At 51.1% G+C, this 2,027-nt stretch overlaps 1 pseudogene across 1 annotated transcript in view; it reads left to right on the forward strand.

The window, feature by feature from the left end:
- Positions 1-2,026, forward strand: part of LOC109463005 — a 4,703-nt pseudogene extending 2,677 nt beyond the window's left edge. Inside the window, exons 3-5 of the transcript XR_002139795.1 lie at positions 633-1,395; positions 1,629-1,811; positions 1,991-2,026. The product of XR_002139795.1 is annotated as an uncharacterized LOC109463005 (transcript). The remainder of the gene's footprint in view (positions 1-632; positions 1,396-1,628; positions 1,812-1,990) is intronic.
- The last annotated feature ends 1 nt before the right edge of the window (position 2,027 follows it).

Genomic DNA, 2,027 nt, shown 5'->3' on the forward strand with positions numbered 1-2,027 from the left:
CATTAGCCACCGAAGCCACTTCGGTGGCTAATGGACACTCCTCTGGCCAATGGATACTGTCTTGCCACCAAAAGATCTGCTTGGAGATTACGAAATACGGCCGAGACTCGTGGGATGTACGTCCGAATATCGGTCGACTCTCGGCCGCACAGGGGAGAGCTACGTCCGAGCTACGCGCGAGCTGGAAACGAGCTCTGCAACCTCAAAAATCGCCGGCGACTAGTCGCTGATGTTAAGAACACGTTTCGCGTGTCAGCGAGCTTCGGCCGACTCCAAAAAATCGCCGGCGATCCCGAAAATTCGCGCGATGCTCGACGGAACATCGGGCGTACTACGGCCGTAAATGTCGTTTAGAGCTCGCCAACTAGTCGGCCGATCGATTTACGCGCAATGTGACGGGGGTATAAAGGATATGCCCTAGGAAAACTGTACCCTGGGGATGCAGCAGTGACAAAATCTCTCCGCCTGATAGAATCACCTCCGTAGGCTTATCCTGAACCAGGATGCACTTTATTTCCAGTAGAGAAGTAAGGACATCAAGCATTCGCTATTCGGCCACTGGATTGCTTTGAGCACCTTGCTTGGAGGGAACAGTGGAAGGGGGTGCCAAGCAAGCAGGTCGTTGATCTCTGACATTGGCACGACGCCGTCTCATGCGTCTTTCCATCAAACTGCCAAGGATTCCAGCTAATGTACTTGGGCACGTTTTCTATGACAAGAGGGGGGAGGGGCGCGACAAAGTGTAAGGTATGCAACTTACCTGGAGGCAAGCATTATATTCAGAACATGATGCACTTGAAGAACAGGTTTTTCCATTGTCTGCAGACAATTTTTTCAACATTTACATTTGAGTCACACACAAGCCAGACAATAATGCAGGCCTATGCAACAAGATGCGCACTTTTGCCCAAATTTCTGCGTTTTCGACAGATTTCTACGTCCCAAGTTGGGAAGGTGCTAAATCTTGTTGAGACAAAAGTTCAATGGACCGCTCAAGCGGTCCCTATCAGAGGCAGACCAATGCTGGTGGGGTCCGACAGCCCCAAGTTTCCCGAGTACTTGGCTCCGCCGAGGGACGGGTTTCCCTTCGTGTACGAGGCCGCGGGAGGGGTTAGCGCCACTGCCGAAGAGTGCGCCTCGGACATGAGGAAAGTCATTGACGAGTTGCTCCGAAAGCGTAACGAGGGAGGCGTGCTCTTCCGAGGTCTGCCGATCTCCACGAGCGAGGAGTTCTCGAGAGTGGTCCAGAACCTCGGGCTGAATGTGTCGCTGTACGTCGGAAACGCCATTAGGCACCAAACCAACGACTTTGTCTACTCTGCCAGCGATCAGCCGCCAGAATGGTGCATAGAAGCGCATAACGAGTTGGCCTACACCAACTACTTTCCCGAAAAGGTACGACTTACCGATGAGGTAGATCAAACGTTCATGTCAGACTTATGAAATACCTATATTTAACATTTTCTCGACGTTTCGGTGACTGATAAGTCGCCTACCTCAGGGCAAGGACATTACACAAAAAGTCCTTTCTGTCTAATGTCCATGCTCAGGGCGATACTGACTGGTGCTACCTCGCATTGCAGCTAGATGTCGCTGCTAAGACGATGTTTGTTTGAACACGCCTGCAGGTGATGTTCTTCTGCCTGGAGCCGTCCGGTCCCGGGGCCGGGGGAGAGTCCGTCATCACGGACGTGCGGGAGATCCTGCCCCGCCTGGACACGGACGTGGTGGACAAGTTCCGCCGACTCGGCATCATGTACACACACTACGTACCGACACGGACTCCGGGTGGTTACAACTCCTGGCAATATGTACGTACTACTAGTATCATCTTTCACTGCTCTAAAGGGTAGTGCAATGTGTAAGGAGGAGACGCTACCACAATCTCAGTTGAAAGTATAAAAGTATTTAAGCCATATCTCAATCTCAAAATTTTGCTACCAACACACATTTTGCTACCCAAAAATAAAGTTAACATCTTCGTTCATAGATGTTTAATACGGACGACCGAAACGAGGTGGAAGAAC

The sequence above is a fragment of the Branchiostoma belcheri genome, unplaced genomic scaffold, assembly GCF_001625305.1.
Source record: "Branchiostoma belcheri isolate BF01 breed outbred unplaced genomic scaffold, Haploidv18h27 scaffold121, whole genome shotgun sequence".
Classification (NCBI taxonomy): Eukaryota; Metazoa; Chordata; class Leptocardii; order Amphioxiformes; family Branchiostomatidae; genus Branchiostoma; species Branchiostoma belcheri.